We start from the raw sequence: 18,627 nt of genomic DNA, 5'->3' as shown, positions 1-18,627 counted from the left end.
ATACAACTTAGCAACTGAACAACAAATTCATATATTGAAGTCTTGATATAGAACATAAATAGTACATAAGCATTGTGGCACTGATGTTTCAAAGGTGGTCATCAGCAGTGGTGAAAATATTTGTATATTAATCTAAAGAAAAAAGGGAGCAGTCCTATTCTGATTGTGCATCAGATAACAACCTGTTATCAATAACAGGATGCACGCAGAAGTCAATCAGAAATCTTGATATTTTGATATGCTTGGTTGTAGAATAAGTGCTGTATTGCAAATTACAAAACTACTTGTATATTGGTAAAATATGATACCACATGAAATATACTACCTGCCTACCTGTCACAAAAGGTGTGTCTTGGCTTGTCCATGTGTTTCAGAATATTCATAGTGAGAGAAATTTATGAAAACTTTTTCAGTCTCTGTGTCTCTCCCTGAGGAGATGATAAGCAATTTTGTGATTGTCCCTGAGGCATTGGAAACCTTAATGGAACCTAGGGAGTAGGTGTGTTTATTACTAGTCCACAATGATATGTATTCCCCCAAATCAGCTGAGTGCTCAAGAGTGATTGGTATTAAATATATCCTTTTAATTCGGATGCAGTTCAATTTATAAAGTTTACTATGATAGCTACTAATTGTGATATCATGATCTATAAACTCTTCACTAGTTGTACAACAGAGAACAAACCTGCCTCCATATCACGTATTCCTTTAAATCTGAATTATATATTCTGTTGCCTGTGCTTGTTGGACTTGCCCCTTTTTGAAAATGTGCTGGGAGACGGCATATTGCATATTGAGTGCATATTGCATATTGAGTGCAGCACTTTCCACAGCATCATCTTTCAGGATCTGGAATAGCTCAACTGGAATTCTATCACTGCCTGGAGCCAGCGTGAGGAACTCCGCCCATGACAAAGGTCATGAGAAAGGAGGCTCGGCATACGCAAAGGCGGGATCGAGCCTCAGGAGTCCCCCTGGAAATTCTCGAGCATCTACCCCCAAAACCAGAGTCTGCCTACTTTCTGCTTTGTGCTTTCACCTACACCTCTGACTTTACGGGGGCTGTCCCCCACTACCTCTCTCTGAAAAAAGAGTTAGCTTACAGCTCCAGTTAATAATTCCTGGGTGTGACAGTGTTTAACCTACAAACTCCTTTGGAAATCCTCTAGCCTGCCTGAATAGGTTTTTCCGGCCACATGTGATTGTTCAGAGCCTCCCAACTGTGAGAGGCAGGAGATGTTCTAAACTGTCTAAACACAGATTCCTTTGATTAGTTAAAAGATTGATTAGAAATTGTATTGGTGAAGGGTTTTTCACTTGTTGGGCCAATGTTTGCTGCTAAGTCTCCATACTCCTTACCTACTGTGTCCTTGGCAGTGTATTGATTGATATAATGGGTGTATAGAAATGTAAAATGCAGCTTTGTCCAATGCTTTTTTGGAGGCTGGTGCCTGACTTTGGAATAATCACCTTTAGAGAAAGATACGTTTCTTAAAATGTTAACAGGCCTCCTGGCCAGAAGATGATGTCAATCACCTGAACTTTTGCATATGATAAGTTTGAAAGCCTGGCTTCGATTAGGACCAGGAACTGCTATCCTTGCATGACTCCACCCCTTCCCCCATTATCCTCTATGCACAACTTTAGGTATAAAAACTACTTTGGAAAATAAAGTGTGGGCCTTGTTCACTGAAACTTGGTCTCCCCATGTCGCTCTCTCTCTCAAATTCTGGCTGAGTCTCCATCTGGAGCGCGGAACCCGCCATGCTTGCTAATTATGCCTGGGCTTCTAAGATCCGACCGGGGAGGCCTCAGTGTCTCCTCTCCTTCGGGATAACGGAAGGACGCCTGCGGCCTATGCAAGTGGTGCAAACTTCTTGTCTTGAAGTTTTATTGGTCTCCCGCGTAAACCAAGCTACTCAGCCTCTTTTCTCCACTGAATTTTCCTACTGAGCTATCCTCATTCTATTACTCTTTATATCTTTAATTAATATCTAATTGAAGCTATTGTAGCCTTACCCTCGCCGACACCGTCCCCGCTTCGAATACCCTGGATCTGCCGGGGCTGGACCCCGGAAAAAATGAATTTGAATATAGTCTGAAATATACCTAAGAGCTCCTTTTTAAAACTCTGGTGTTTAAATGTACAAAGAGTGTAACAACTCTCTTGCTGGAGGTTGCCATGAACATTGTGACTAGATCTGTGTGGACTTCTGCAAGAACACAGGATTCCTGCACTGAAAAGTTTGCAACAACCAGCCACAACCCTTTCCCTTTTATTATTAAAGAAGCCTGAAGTCTACCTCTGTTAAGATGATTCTTTAGAACATTAGTCTATCATCTTCTCCATTTGCTGGCTTTCCTAATAAACTCACTATTCCTTGTACCAGCAACTCCTCTCTCGATGTATTGTCCTATTCTGCAGTACAAGCTTAGGCTGGGTAACAATTCTGGGTCCCAGACAGAGATTTTGCCCTATATTGTTCTCTAAAGATTTTCTGTCTTACGTTTTGCATTTTTCTACATTTCGTTAATTTGATTTACAAAAGGTTTAGGTAAACATTATTTGTAGTTTGTTTGCCTTCAGTTCAGTTCAGTTGCTCAGTCATGTCTGACTCTTTGCAACCCCATGGACTGCAGCACACCAGGCCTCCCTGTCCATCACAAACTCCCGAAGACCACCCAAACCCATGTCCATCAAGTCGGTGATGCCATCCAACCATCTCATCCTCTGTCATCCCCTTCTCCTCCTGCCCTCAATCTTTCCCAGCATCAGGGTCTTTTCAACTGAGTCAGCTCTTCATATCAGGTTGTTTCCCTTTTGAATGTCTAATTCATCGAGCCCCATTTTAAAATAGACTGTCTTTCTTTTATTGAATTACCTTTGCACATTCATAAAGAATTAATCAGATTTCAAGGGCTTCTTGTGAGTTTTTATTCTGTTCTGTTGATTTATATGGCCATCTCTCCACCAGTACTAACAGTTTTTATTACTGTAGCTACATAGTAAGATAGTAAGTCTTAGCACAATGAGGAGTGGTCATTCTCTATTATTCTACATTTTAACATGTGTTGGGCTTCCCTGGCAGCTCAGATGGTAAAGAATCTGCCTGCAATGCAGGAGACCAGGGTTCAATCCCTAGGTCAGGAAGATCCCCTGGAGAAGGGAATGACAACCCACTCCCGTATTCTTGCCTGGAAAATTCAATTGACAGAGGAGCCTGGTGGGCTACAGTGCATGAGGTCGCAAGGTCACTCTTCAGATTTAGTTATTCTAGGTCCTCCTGTCATACATATTGTAGTATAAACTCATCTGTGTCTACAGAATATCTGCTGAAACTTCACAGACTTTGAATTAAATCTATAGATCACTTTAGAGAAAACTAGGGTCTTTACCACATTTAGTCTTTCAGCTGTAAACTGAGTATGTTTAACATCTCATTCCAAACATCTTTGATTTTGTTAATCAGTATTTTGTACTTTTCAGTATACAGATCTTCTTGATTTTTTTCTTCGGCCCACAAAAGTATTTCACTACACTTGGGTGATTTCCATGTTTGCTTAGTTTTTGCCTAAGTATTTCATTTTACTTGAGGTGAATTAAATGGTATGTATGTAAATTTATTTTTTAATATTAAACTTATGATACTTTTCAGGGATTAGCTAATCACAAATTGCAGGAAGCCAGGCCTCCTTGTCCATCACCAACTCCCAGAGTCCATCCAAACTCATGTCCATCGAGTCAGTGATGCCATCTAGCCATCTCATCCTCTGTCGTCCCCTTCTCCTCCTGCCCCCAATCCCTCCCAACATCAGAGTTTTTTCCAATGAGTCAACTCTTTGCATAATGTGGCCAAAGTACTGGAGTTTCAGCTGTAGTATCATTCCTTCCAAAAAAATCCCAGGGCTGATGATGGGGTCGCAAAGAGTCGGACACGACTGGGCGACTGAACTGAACTGAACTGAATGCATTATTATTTATACATATTGCTAGATTAAATCTGTTCAATTTTTATTTAAAAATTTTGAATATCTATTAAGACTTGTATTTTTTCTTAATATCTTTTCTTGTTTTTTATACTATTGGAAAGCATTGATTTAAAAGTTGGAAACTGCAATAGAGTTTTTTTCTGTTTGGCTCCAAAATCACTGCAAATGGTGACTGCAGCCATGAAATTAAAAGATGCATACTCCTTGAAAGGAAAGTTATGACCAACCTAGACAGCATATTAAAAAGCAGAGACATTATTTTGTCAACAAAGGTCCATTTAGTCAAGGCTATGGTTTTCCCAGTAGTCATGTATGGATATGAGAGTTGGACTGTGAAGAAAGCTGAGCACCGAAGAATTGATGCTTTTGAACTGTGGTGTTAGAGAAGACTCTTGAGAGTCCCTTGGACTTCAAGGAGATCCAAACAGTCCGTCCTAAAGGAGATCAGTCCTGGGTGTTCATTGAAAGGACTGATGTTGAAGCTGAAACTCCAATACTTTGGCCACCTCATGCGAAGAGTTGACTCATTGGAAAAGACTCTGATGCTGGGAGGGATTGGGGGCAGGAGGAGAAGGGGACGACAGAGGATGAGATGGCTGGATGGCATCACTGACTTGATGGACATGGGTTTGGGTGAACTCTGGGAGTTGGTGATGGCCAGGGATGCCTGGGGTGCTGAGGTTCACGGGATCACAAACTGAACTGAACTGAAAGAAAAGAAGAAAATCAGTTACTTCTTTTTCCTCAATATCAAGTAGTCGATGCACAAGAACCTGATTTGAGGGAGTTATTTTTAATATACATTTCTATCTGAGATAATCCTTATTCTACAATTTGTTGTAAAGTGTTTCTTAGTGTACATACATGAATTCATACATACATTTATATATATATATATATATGTTTAAATTACACCTCATATTTCTGACTTAAAACTCAGATTACTGTTTCAAATACAATAGTAGGGTTGTTCAAGTTTCTTTTGTATTTGTTTTCTAATATTCTAGTGATCTTTTAAAATTGTTTCTGTATTATGTAATAAATATAGTTGACATTCAAAATACTCTATCAAATTATTCATTTATGTTGGTAAGTCATTCATTTACCAACTCCTATTTTTTCAAGTATTCATATTCTATTAAAAATTGGAAAACTTCCTTAAATAAAATTTGTGTGTGTGCTAAGTTTCTTTAGTCATGTCAGACTCTGCAACCTATGGACTGCAGCCTGCCAGGCTCCTCTGTCCATGGAGTTTTCCAGGCAAGGATACTAGAGTGGGTTGCTGTGCCCTCCTCCAGGGGATCTACCGGATTCAGGCATTGAACCTGTGTCTCTTAAGTATACCTGCTTTAACCCGTGGGTTCTTTACCACTAATGCTATTTGGGAAGCCCAAATAAAGTATGGATTCACATAATTTTGAAATAGAGAGTAACTTATAGAATGAATGAAATGTATTGGAAACATATGTGAATCTGAATTTTTCCCCTTTTTTACATCATTTTAAGGGGACTTTCATATGAAGTGCACTGACTGATTTTAGAAAAGGTATATTGCATTATGCTTACTCAAGATTTTTTTCAATTCCAGCTATTAGACACTTTTCTTTATCATAAAAGTTGCAATTATTTACTAAAGATGTTTTGGGAAGAACATATAAGCAAATTTATTAAATTAGGCATACTGATAATTTCAATTAACATTTCACAGTATCACTGTCCAATATAATGCTCTAGGGAGATAGTTTATGTTTATAAGTAAATATTTCTTAGCTATATTATTTTTCATAATTAAAAATCAACTATAAGAAACTTATTAGTAACATTTATTTTTACAAGATAATATAATATAATCTTAATCCAAATGAATTTTGTTTATTCAAATATATTTGACTGCAGGAAAAATGTTATTAATTTTTAAATTTTTTATCTTTATTTTTTTCCATTTTTTAATTTTATTTTTTAACTTTACAATATTGTATTGGTTTTGCCATATATCAACACGATCCACCACAGGTATACACGTGTTCCCCATCCTGAACCCTCCTCCCTCCTCCCTCCTTGTACCATTCCTCTAAAAATATTTATTTATTTTTAGCTGTTCTTGGTATTCATTGCTGCATGCAGGCTTTCTGTAGTTGCAGCAGGTGGGAGCTGCTGTTTTTGTGAAGCACAGGCTCTAGGTATTCTGGCTTCAGTGATTTTGGCCCAAGGGCTTATCTTATCCAGAGTATGAGGAATCTTACACGACCAGGGATAAAACCTGTGTCCCTGACAACGGCAGGCAAATTCTTAAGCACTGGACCATCAGAGAAGTACTGATCACATGCAAAATTTTAGTCCCTGACAGTGGCTGAAGGAAAGAATCCAGCCCTCTATGAAATAAATAAAAACCATGAATGTTAAAAAATATGAAAAGTAAACAGAAATGTGGAGAGATTTAAGAGTCTCTTGATGAAAGAGAAAGAGAACAGTAAAAAAAAGTCGGCTTAAAACTCAACATTCAGAAAACTAAGATCATGGTATCCTGTCCCATCACTTCATGGCAAATAGATGAGGAAACAGTTTTATTTTTTTCAGGGGTGGGGGGGGGCACCAAAATAACTGCATATGGTGATTGTAGCCATGAAAATAAAATATGCTTGCTCCTTGGAGGAAAAGCTATGACCTCTCTAGACAGCATATTAAAAAGCAGAGGCATTACTTTTCCAACAAACATCCATCTAGTCAAAGCTATGCTTTTCCCAGTAGGCATGCATGGATATGAGAGTTGAACTATGAAGAAAGCTGAGTACCAAAGAATTGATGCTTTTGAACTGTGTTGTTGGAGAAGACTCTTGAGAGTCCCCTGGACTGCAAGAAGATCCAACCAGTCAGGAAATCAGTCCTGAATATTCAATGGAAGGACTGATGCTGAAAGCTAAAACTCCAATACTTTGGCCACCTGATGCAAAGTGCCAACTCATTTGAAAAGACCCTGATGCTGGGAAAGATTGAAGGCGGGAGAAGAAGGGGATGACAGAGGATGAGATGGTTGGATGGCATCACTGTCTCCATTGACACGAGTTTGAGTAAACTCCTGGAGTTGGTGATGGACAGGGAAGCCTGGCGTGCTACAGTTCATGGGGTCACAAAGAGTTGGACATGACTGAGCAACTGAACTGAACCTGAATGGCAGTCTGGAGTAAGTTAGTACAGACATCATAACTTTTACATCAATTGTTACATGTCACGCTATACTTTCACTTGAAATACAGCATAGACCAAGTTATGGAACTGACACATTATATTTCTTAGAAGAGGAACTATCAAATCAATGCAGTGAGATAATGTATCCTTATCAACATATAATGCACACTCAATCAATCAAATTTGAGGGAAAAAAGAAACATGAAAGAGAGGTAACAAATATAATTTATCATATAGTGGACCTCTTATACAAATATAGTTTGCATATGACCCTCATATGGTCAATTTGCAAAATGACACTTAGACAAGAATTATTTAAAATAATTTTTGTCTCTAAGAAATGGTCTTAATTGATATATTCACAAGTGTAGACAAAAATACTGAATAAGAAAAAACAGATGTTGTGCTGATCTGAGTTGCTGAAATGCCATGATGTTGAGTGAATAGGTTCTGTAGAACTCATATGTGGCAATAATAAAACTGAGGAGAAAAAAACAGGGCCCTAAGTTCCCCATGTGGAAGGAGGGTGTTTGAGCAAATTCATATGACTGTTGAGTTTAAGTCATCCCACTCCAAGGAGCTTGCTTGAAACCACAAATAAGTTTGCTCTTAACATGGACCGTGAAAGAGTATGAACAATAAATCAAAATAAATGTTAATAAACAAAAACCCACACCTGTACACAAGCACACAAAAATAAATGACCCAATTAAAAAATGGGCCAAAGAACTAAACAGACATTTCTCCAAAGAAGACATCCAGATGGCTAACAAACACATGAAAAGATGCTCAACATCACTCATTATCAGAGAAATGCAAATCAAAACCACTATGAGGTACCATTTCACACCAGTCAGAATGGCTGCGATCCAAAAGTCTACAAGTAATAAATGCTGGAGAGGGTGTGGAGAAAAGGGAACCCTCTTACACTGTTGGTGGGAATGCAAACTAGTACAGCCACTATGGAGAACAGTGTGGAGATTCCTTAAAAAACTGGAAATAGACCTGCCTTATGATCCAGCAATCCCACTGCTGGGCATACACACTGAGGAAACCAGAAGGGAAAGAGACACGTGTACCCCAATGTTCATCGCAGCACTGTTTATAATAGCCAGGACAAGGAAGCAACCTAGATGTCCATCAGCAGATGAATGGATAAGAAAGCAGTGGTACATATACACAATGGAGTATTATTCAGCCATTAAAAAGAATACATTTGAATCAGTTCTAATGAGGTGGATGAAACTGGAGCCTATTATACAGAGTGAAGTAAGCCAGAAAGAAAAACACCAATACAGTATACTAACACATATATATGGAATTTAGAAAGATGATAATAATAACCCTGTGTACGAGACAGCAAAAGAGACACTGATGTATAGAACAGTCTTATGGACTCTGTGGGAGAGGGAGAGGGTGGGAAGATTTGGGAGAATGGCATTGAAACATGTAAAATATCATGTATGAAACGAGTTGCCAATCCAGGTTCGATGCACGATACTGGATGCTTGGGGCTGGTGCACTGGGACGACCCAGAGGGATGGAATGGGGAGGGAGGAGGGAGGAGGGTTCGGGATGGAGAACACATGTATACCTGTGGCGGATTCATTTTGATATTTGGCAAAACTAATACAGTTATGTAGAGTTTAGGAATGGAATAAAATTAAAAAAAAAAAAAGATAACTTCAATGTTTATTCTAAAAGTTTGAGAATACAATGAATCATTTAAATTCCCCTTTTGTACCTACCATTCTCTCTCTCTCTCTCCCTCATAGCATGCCCAATCTCCTTGACTATTCCGTGGTCTACAGCTCCTAATTCATTCTACTACACTCTAAAAATTGATTTAACTACTTTGCTTATGTTTCATTTCTTTTTCTCAGAAATGGCAAAGTTGTTTTTATTTTTTTTAATGTTTTTCTTACACAAATGGATTTATATCCCTTGGAAGTGTGAGTGACATGCAAAAGCCATTCTCTAAAATACGTGAAGAACTCATTTATATTTGCTTTTTCTTCTGAAAGCACAGACAGCAAAATATAAAGTCCTGAAACTAATTTACAGGAATCACATTGATAGTGATCTTAAAAAAAAAAACAATATTTCATAATTTCATCCAAATCCTTTATAGGACATATTTTACATCTTTGTTCCTCAAACTATAGATCAGGGATTTAACATGGGGATAACAAGGGTATAAAATATAGATGCCACTTTATCAGTGTCAAAGGAGTGTCTGGACTCTGGTTGCACATACATAAATAGTAAAGTTCCATAGAACATGGTGACCACTGTCAGGTGGGACCCACAGGTAGCAAAAGCCTTGTGCCTGTTTTCAGCAGAGTTCATCCTGAGAATGGATGCAAGAATAAGAAGGTAAGACACAAGAACTATCAAAATGGAGACTATCAAATTAAAACTTGCTAAGATAAGAATAATCTATTGAATTTCACGTGTATTTGAACAGAGCAATGATATCAAGGGGAGACAGTAACAATAGAAATGTTTGATGACGTGGTAGCTACAGAAGATAAATTAAAAATCTTTACAGTGACTAGAAGAGACACAAATGTGCAATAGAAATAAGGAGTTGCTACCAACACCCAGCACACCCTTTGTGACATGGTGACTGGGTGGAGCAGAGGGTGACAGTCATAGGGCATTGCTTCCAGAATAACAAGTTCATGAATAATCAACAGAAGAAAGAAAGCTAGTTGTACTGTACAAAAATAATAGGAGATTTTATTTTGATCCGCCACAAAATTTGCTAATATTTTGGGTACCGTGGTTGTTGAATAACCAAGATCAGTAAGAGCTGGGTGTCTGAGAAAGAAGTACATGGGTGTCTGTAGCCTGGAGTCCCTCTTGGTGAGGATGACCATGCCCAAGTTGCCCATCACTGAGATCATGTAGATGATGAGGAAGAGCCCAAGCAGTGGAGCCTGCAGTTCAGGGTGGTCTGTGATTCCCATGAGGATGAATTCACTCAGCACTGTTCTGTTGTGTTTTCCCATCTGGACTTTTGGAAAATCTATTCTTGACAGAGATATCAGCACAGTCATGTAGTACATTTAGGTAAATTTTTGGTATTTATTTTATATATCTACATTTACATTTTAAGCTTTATTAATACTCTATGCCCTCTGCCTGGAAATAAAGCCTAGATGTATAGAAATATTAACAGAAATGAAGATAGAACTACATGTGGAGATAGGGAGAGATGTGTAGCTTCCCAAAGGGGAAAATTTGTCCTCCAAAGAATATTTGATAATGCTTTGAGCAATCTTGGTTTTCATCACTGCAGGATGGATACTACTGGCTTCTAATAGTTAAGATTTAGTGAGGCTTCTGAACATCCTATAAGATTAGGGTACACCCAATAAATAAGGATTGCTGCTGCTGCTGCTAAGTTGCTTCAGTTGTGTCCGACTCTGTGCGACCCCATAGACGGCAGCCCACCAGGCTCCGCCGTCCCTGGATTCTCCAGGCAATAACACTGGAGTGGGTTGCCATTTCCTTCTCCAATGCATGAAAGTGAAAAGTGAAAGTGAAGTCACTCAGTCGTGTCCAACTCTTAGTGACCCCATGGACTGCAGCCTACCAGGCTCCTCCATCCATGGGATTTTCCAGGCAAGAGTACTGGAGTGGGGTGCCATTGCCTTCTCCGAATAAGGATTATACAGCCCAAAATATCAGAGAACCAAGATTGGCAAACCCTGATCATGTGTGTGCATATAGCTACAGTCCATAGGGTAGCCAAGAGTCAGACACAACTGAAGTAACTTAGCACACACACCCGTAGATCCATACAAAGGTAAATAAAAAACAGAAAGAAAAAGAAACGATATACACTTTAATTTCTTTATGGGTGGGAATGTTTAGAAGCCCTCACTTTAAAACATATTTATGTGAAAGACTTTATGTCTACTGAATGCACAGGATGAAATGATGAACACACTTGCCTAATATTGGAAAGAGATCTGAAGTTAAAGAAATTCTGTCAGATTATGTTAAACATAATTGGCTCTTTTATCAGGAAACATTTTGAGAAGTGTGCATAGGCAGTAAATCCGTTATATGTACATTTTTGGTACATACAAAGTAGTACTTTGGCAAATACAAGCTATCCTAATCTCTTTATGTATGCATGCCTGCTCAGTCACTTGAGTTTGTGTCTGACTCTTCCCAACCCCATGCACCTTAGCCCACCTGCCTTCTCTGTCCACAGGGTTATCCAAGCAAGAATCCTGGAGTGGGTTTCCATGCCTTCCTCCAGGGGACTGAACCCTTGTCTCCTGCAATCCGGGTGGATTTTTTTACCTCTGAGCCATAGGGGAAGCCCCTAATATCTTTATATCCATCAGCAAAATCAACCATTTCTTGCAAGTTTGCTGGGAAGATAATTAAGAATGAAATCTTTCAGTATATTCATGGAACCTGGAAATACTTTGTATGTCAGCTAAATAGGATTTTCCTGATAGTTATTTTTCATTTAATAGAGACAGCAAGTTACCTAAAACAGATTGCCTTTACACATGTACATACAAATTCTGTTTGTGTGACTAAAATTTTTTTCAGGAGTATGATGATGAATAGATATTGTGTTTCCAGGTAAGAGTCCTCAGTGCCCCCACCATGACCAACTTGATGCCTACAAGGGGTGAAGAATCAGTGCTATATTGCAAATCATAAGACAATCTAGATATTGGTAAAATATGGCACCACACAAAATATACTGTTTACCTGTAATGAAAACTCTGTCTTGGCTTTCTTGTGTGCTTCATAAAATACATATTATGAACAATTTATGGATTCTTTTCTGCCCTTTGAGACTCTCCCTAAGGAGATGCCAAGCAATTTTTTGATCATCCCTGAAGCATTTGAAATCTTAGCAGAAACAAGGGAGGAGATGTGGCTATTAGTAGTCTTGAGCAATTTGTGTTTCCCAGTAGCCTAGTCAGACTTATTTGTGTGCGTTTCATTTTCCTTTTCCTCATACTTGCTGCTGCTACTGCTAAGTTGCTTCATTCAAGTCCAACCCTGTGAGACCCCATAGGCAGCAGCCCATACTTAGGTTTGTATTAATTCTGTTCCTATGGTTCACCCTAATACAACCTCATAAGGATTTGGATTAAGATATATTTTATCCATAGTACAAGCCCTTCAGTGTTCCTGTAGCTCCGCAGTGATCTCCTTAAGTGGATAGAATAATGGAGATGTATTGAGTCATTGTCTTATTTAAAATGTTTAAATGCACTAAACGTAATAATATGATGTGTCTAGATAAGATCATGTTTCCCTTTTGTTTTTTTCTTTTTAAAACTCTAGGGAGAGGAATTAGAGTTCTGTGATGCCCTGTGATATTTTGTTAAAAATTTGGCATTTGAGAAAAGCAAGCACTTCTCCCATGATCTGTGGTATGGACTCTCAAATCAGCCTGGCATAAAAACTCAAGAGTCCTGTCTCTATCTCTGTCTACACAGGAACACTCACAGAGGAAATAGGAATGAGAATGTAAAAAATTCTATTTTACATTCTCATTCCATACAGCATCAGCATCATTTAATTACAGAACTCTCTTTCATTTGCTTTGTTTTCATTACATTTCAATGTAATGAAATGTTGAATTCAACATTTTCACTACCACATGCAACACCCATTCTCATTTTTCTGTCTCAATTCACAGATACTACTGTGCTTCATGTAAGCCTTGCATGATCAATATATTTTGCAGTATTGCCATATTTTGTGCACATGTTTTACTATATCTACACATTATTATTGAGCAGCAAATTGCACTGTTGAATATAATTTGATGATTATTTGTCATATACCATGATATGAATTTTTTCTTCTTCTTTATTCATTACAGTAAAAAATACATAAAGAGGGTTCCCTTTTCTCCACACCCTCTCCAGCATTTATTGCTTGTAGACTTTTGGATCACAGCCATTCTGACTGGTGTGAAATGGTACCTCATAGTGGTTTTCATTTGCATTTCTCTGATAATGAGTGATGTTGAGCATCTTTTCATGTGTTTGTTAGCCATCTGTATATCTTCTTTGGAGAAATGTCTATTTAGTTCTTTGGTCCATTTTTTGATTGGGTCATTTATTTTTCTGGACTTGAGCTGTAGGAGTTGCTTGTATATTCTTGAGATTAGTTGTTTGTCAGTTGCTTCATTTGCTATTATTTTCTCCCATTCTGAAGGCTGCCTTTTCACCTTGCTAATAGTTTCCTTTGTTGTGCAGAAGCTTTTAAGTTTAATTAGGTCCCATTTGTTTATTTTTGCTTTTATTTCCAATATTCTGGGAGGTGGGTCATAGAGGATCCTGCTGTGATGTATGTCGGAGAGTGTTTTGCCTATGTTCTCCTCTAGGGGTTTTATAGCTTCTGGCCTTACATTTAGATCATTAATCCATTTTGAGTTTATTTTTGTGTATGGTGTTAGAAAGTGTTCTAGTTTCATTCTTTTACAAGTGGTTGCCCAGTTTTCCCAGCACCACTTGTTAAAGAGATTGTTTTTAATCCATTGTATATTCTTGCCTCTTTTGTCAAAGATAAGGTGTCCATAGGTGCGTGGATTTATCTCTGGGCTTTCTATTTTGTTCCATTAATCTATATTTGTCTTTGTGCCAGTACCATACTGTCTTGATGACTGTGGCTTTGTAGCAGAGCCTGAAATCAGGTAGGTTGACTCCTCCAGTTCCATTCTTCTTTCTCAAGATAGCTTTGGCTATTCGAAGTTTTTTGTATTTCTATACAAATTGTGAAATTATTTGTTCTAGCTCTGTGAAGAATACCGTTGGTAGCTTGATAGGGATTGCATTGAATCTATAAATTGCTTTGGGTAGTATACTCATTTTCACTATATTGATTCTTCCAATCCATGAACATGGTATATTTCTCCATTTATTAGTGTCCTCTTTGATTTCTTTCACCAGTGTATTATAGTTTTCTATATATAGGTCTACAAGCAATAAATGCTGGGGAGGGTGTGGGGAAAAGGGAACCCTCTTACACTGTTGGTGGGAATGCAAACTAGTACAGCAACTATGGAGAACAGTGTGGAGATTCCTTAAAAAAAAACTGGAAATAGAACTGCCTTATGATCCAGCAATCCCACTGCTGGGCATACACACTGAGGAAACCAGAAGGGAAAGAGACACATATACCCCAATGTTCATCGCAGCACTGTTTAAATAGCCAGGACATGGAAGCAACCTAGATGTCCATCAGCGGATGAATGGATAAGAAAGCTGTGGTACATATACACAATGGAATATTACTCAGCCATTAAAAAGAATACATTTGAATCAGTTCTAATGAGGTGGATGAAACTGGAGCCTATTATACAGAGTGAAGGAAGCCAGAAAGAAAAACACCAATACAGTATACTAATGCATATATATGGAATTTAGAAAGATGGTAACAATAACCCTGTGTATGAGACAGCAAAAGAGACACTGATGTATAGAACAATCTTATGGACTCTGTGGGTGAGGGAGAGGGTGGGAAGATTTGGGGGAATGGCATTGAAACATGTATAAAATCATGTATGAAACATGTCGCAAGTCCAGGTTCGATGCACGATACTGGATGCTTGGGGCTGGTGCACTGGGACGACCCAGAGGGATGGTATGGGGAGGGAGGAGGGAGGAGGGTTCAGGATGGGGAACACATGTATACCTGTGGCGGATTCATTTTGATATTTGGCAAAACTAATACAATTATGTAAAGTTTAAAAATAAAATTTAAAAAAAAGATAAAAAGAATAATAATAATAAAAAAAGAGAGAGGTAAATATACATCTGGAGAAAGAGAGAGACCTGTAGTTTTTCACTGGTGAAGATTAAACCCCAAAAGAACATGTAACAATATTTTGAGGCATTTTGGTTGTCAGCACTGGAGGTAGTTAGAAACCAGTGAGACTGGTATTTATCCTAATATATTAGGGCTGCCCCCAAAACAACAAGGGGGCTTCTCCAATGGCTTAGTGAGTAAAGAATCTGCTTGCAATGCAGGAGACTCAGAAGACATGCGTTCAATCCCTGGGTTGGAAGATACCCTGGGGGAGTAAATGGCAACCCACTCCAGTATTCTTGCCAAGAAAATTCAGTGGATATAATCTGCGGGTCACAAAGTGTTTGACGTAGCAACAAGGAATTATACAGCCCAAAATGCCAAAGGGCAAAGACTGACCAGAGTTAGTAGATGTGTGGCTATAGATATGGATTGATATAAATATAGATGAGGGAAATATGTCTAAAAAATTTTATAAATTGTAGGTTCTGTTTCATAGGTGAAGGTAAACTTTTCTGTCATCTTTTTGTATAATGACCATCACACCATTATATTTACAAAATTAAAGTCACATAATATTACATACTACACATGCTAAACTTTACCTCATAAAAAATGAAACCCAAATTGCAATTATGTGTGGAAAGATTTAGAAACCTTTATGTTAAAATAAATTTCTCTGAAAGCCCTTATGTCTACAGGGGGTGCAAGATGATAAAATTAATACATTTGACCAATATTGAACAGAGGTTTAAAAATAAGGGAGTTCTAACGTACCATATCATGCTGTTTTTTTTTTTTTTTTTAATTTTCTTACAGGGAAACATTCCATATAACATACATGGGTTGATGTAATCTCTGTTACAGCTATACTTTTTGTAAATGCAAACAAGTACCCTGGCAAATAGGGTAGGTTATTTCAATCTCTTTCTTGCCAGGTTGTTGGGAAGATATATGAGATTTAAGCATTTAATTGCATTTATGTTATCTGAAAATACCCTTCAAATGTCTAATACATAGAAGTTTTGTGTGCATTTGCTTTTAATTTCTTAGTGGAAAAAGCACGCTACCTGAATTGGATTCTCCTTACATATGCATATATAAATTACTTTTGTGTGACTTCCTTCTTGGGTGTATGATGGTAAATAGACTGAGGGCTGTGTTACCCAGGAAACAGCCTTCAGTGCCCCTACTCCCTCCATAACCCCTCCCCATGACTGCAACTGGGACCATCGGTGAGCTTTTGCTCTAGGTATTTTATTCTTCCATATAACTTAAAATATGTAATATATATTTACTTAAAATGTAACATTTTTCTTCCTCCCCAACTGTATTTTCATTAAAACTGACATATACTGAATTATTTGTAACATGGACAGTATATTTAGCCAAGGAGAAACAGAAGTCACAATGAGGAAACTGAGCAACTCGAGGGACTGTGATGTAACTAAAATTGGTTTTACATAATGAAGTTTCATAAATATTTATGAAATAAATAAATAAATATTTATTCCTTCGGATAAAAGGGTTCTCTATAGAAAAATAAAAGTTTTTAAATTATTATATATTACACAGTCAGTTCAGTTGATCAGTCATGTCCGACTCTTTGCGACCCCATGAATCGCAGCATGCCAGGCCTCCCTGTCCATCACCAACTCCCGGAGTTCACTCAAATTCACTTCCATGTCACATACTGAAAAAAAGTTAAAAAAGATATACAAGCATACATCTATATCTATCTATATATATTTATATGTGTCATATATTTCCAGAATGTTACTTTGTCTGCTTTCACATTAAGACTGAAAATAGCATCCATACAACATTAAATGCAGAGGTATAAGTACAGTGAATTAAAGATATATATGAATATTCCTAAAAAAACATCATTCTTATCATGAATATTACTTAGAAAACAGAATGATACCAGACTAGAATGTAGATTTTTTAATGTAAAAGAATTGACCAAGGTTTTCAACACTGTACAGTATGTGGTAATCAAAACCATCCCCAAGAAAAAGAAATGCAAAAAGGCAAAATGGTTGTCTGAAGAGGCCTTACAAATAGCTGAGAATAGACGAGAAGCTAAAGACAGAGGAGAAAAGGAAAGATATAGCGTCTGAATGCAGAGTTCCAGAGAATAGTAAGGACAGATAAGAGAGCCTTCCTAAGTGATCAATGCAAAGAAATAGAGGAAAACAATAGAATGGGAAAGAGTAGAGATCTCTTCAAGAAAATTACAGATACCAAGGGAATATTTCATGCAAATATGGGCACAATAAAGGACAGAAATATTATGGACCAAACAGAAGCAGAAAATATTAAGAAGAGCTAGCAAGAATACACAGAAGAACCAAAAAAGTTTAAAAAATTAAAAAAAAAAAACCAACACTTAATGACCCAGATAACCAAAATGGTGTGATCACTCAATATGCCAGCAAATTTGCAAAACTCAGCAGTGGCCACAGGACTGGAAAAGGTCAGTTTTGATTCCAGTACCAAAGAAAGGCAGTGCCAAAGAATGTTCAAACTACCACACAATTGCACTCATCTCACATGCAAGCAAAGAAATGCTCAAAATTCTCCAAGCTAGGATTCAACATTACATGAACCAAGAACTTCCAGATGTTCAAACTGAATTTAGAAAAGGCAGAGGAACCAGAGATCAAATTGCCAACATCCATTGGATCATAGGAAAAGCAAGAGAATTACAGAAGAACATCTACTTCTGCTTCATTGACTGTGCCAAAGCCTTTGACTGTGGATCACAACAAACTGTGGAAAATTATTTTTTTTTTTAATTTTATTTTATTTTTAAACTTTACATAATTGTATTAGCTTTGCCAAATATCAAAATGAATCCGCCACAGGTATACATGTGTTCCCCATCCTGAACCCTCCTCCCTCCTCCCTCCCCATTCCATCCCTCTGGGTCGTCCCAGTGCACCAGCCCCACGCATCCAGTATTGTGCATCGAACCTGGACTGGCAACTCGTTTCATACATGATATTACACAAGTTTCAATGCCATTCTCCCAAATCTTCCCACCCTCTCCCTCTCCCACAGAGTCCATAAGACTGTTCTATACATCAGTGTCTCTTTTGCTGTCTCGTATACAGGGTTATTGTTACCATCTTTCTAAATTCCATATATATGTGTTAGTATACTGTATTGGTGTTTTTCTTTCTGGCTTACTTCACTCTGTATAATAGGCTCCAGTTTCATCCACCTCATTAGAACTGATTCAAATGTATTCATTTTAATGGCTGAGTAATACTCCATTGTGTATATGTACCATAGCTTTCTTATCCATTCATCTGCTGATGGACATCTAGGTTGCTTCCATGTCCTGGCTATTATAAACAGTGCTGCTGATGAACATTGGGGTACACGTGTCTCTTTCCCTTCTGGTTTCCTCAGTGTGTATGCCCAGCAGTGGGATTGCTGGATCATCAGGCAGGTCTATTTCCAGTTTTTTAAGGAATCTCCACACTGTTCTCCATAGTGGCTGTACTAGTTTGCATTCCCACCAACAGTGTAAGAGGGTTCCCTTTTCTCCACACCCTCTCCAGCATTTATTACTTGTAGACTTTTGGATCGCAGCCATTCTGACTGGTGTGAAATGGTACCTCATAGTGGTTTTCATTT

General features: G+C 37.9%; 1 pseudogene; it reads right to left on the bottom strand.

The window, feature by feature from the left end:
* Nucleotides 1–9,301: 9,301 nt before the first annotated feature.
* LOC102395117 lies at nucleotides 9,302–10,190 on the bottom strand (annotated as a pseudogene).
* Nucleotides 10,191–18,627: the final 8,437 nt, after the last annotated feature.

Source organism: Bubalus bubalis, chromosome 16, assembly GCF_019923935.1.
Source record: "Bubalus bubalis isolate 160015118507 breed Murrah chromosome 16, NDDB_SH_1, whole genome shotgun sequence".
Taxonomy (NCBI): domain Eukaryota; kingdom Metazoa; phylum Chordata; class Mammalia; order Artiodactyla; family Bovidae; genus Bubalus; species Bubalus bubalis.
This window is presented reverse-complemented; position numbering and strand designations above follow the sequence as displayed.